The sequence below is a fragment of the Megascapheus bottae genome, chromosome 14, assembly GCF_031878675.1.
Source record: "Megascapheus bottae isolate mThoBot1 chromosome 14, mThoBot2.hap1, whole genome shotgun sequence".
NCBI classification, from domain to species: domain Eukaryota; kingdom Metazoa; phylum Chordata; class Mammalia; order Rodentia; family Geomyidae; genus Megascapheus; species Megascapheus bottae.
Genome location: NC_143522.1, coordinates 3253370 through 3254365, shown reverse-complemented (window position 1 = coordinate 3254365; position 996 = coordinate 3253370).

Genomic DNA, 996 nt, shown 5'->3' with positions numbered 1-996 from the left:
GAGGGCTCAGGAGATAGGGTGGTAGCCTTGAGCTAAAGAACTCAGAGACAGGGCTGGGAGTTTGGCCTAGTGGTAGAGTGCTTGCCTAGCATGCACGAAGACCCGGGTTCAATTCCTTGGTACCACATACATAGAAAAAGGCTGGAAGTGGTGCTGAAGCTCAGTAGTAGAGCTCTAGCCTTGAGAAAGTCCAAGGACAGTGCTCAGGCCCTGAGCTCAAACCCAGGACTGGCAAAAAATAAAATTAAAAAAAAGAAAGAACTCAGGGACAACACTCAGGCCCAAAATTCAAGCCCCATGACCCACCAAAAAAAAAAGAAAATTAAAAAAAAAGAATGTCGATTAGTGGTAGAGTGATTGTCTGGCATTCATGAAGCCCTAGGTTCGATTCCACAGTACAGTATAAACAGAAAAAGTCAGAAGTGGCCCTGTGGCCCAAGTGGTAGTGCAAAAGCAGCTCAGGGACAGTGCCTAGACCCTGAGTTCAAGGCCCAGGACTGGGGGTGGGTGGGAAAGAATATGTATGATATGTATGTATCTAATTGAAAAAAGAAAATGAATGGCAAATAATTTAGTTACCAAAGTTATTAACTATGTGTATTTCACAAATCACAAAAAATGAGGTAAGGCAAAAATTTCACTATACATAACTATATAATACAAATACATTACAAAATTATAAACACAAATGCTTTTTATTTTCAAGAGAAAAGACTTTAATATAGACTAGCTAATATTACCAGTACTATTCCAGATAATATCAAAAACGTTTTTAAAGATAAGAATAATGTGTAAACAATAGGATCTTTTCTATCACATTCTAAATGCAAACTTTAACTTCATTTATATAGATTTTATAAAAGGAAATTTATTAGCTATGTTAAAAAGCTATGTTCATTTCAAATAAATAACTTTTACTTCAAGAAAATTTATGTGTAATACTGTCAGTCATCCTGTTTTGACACTCGAAACACAAATCTTTTCTTCAGTCAGCTC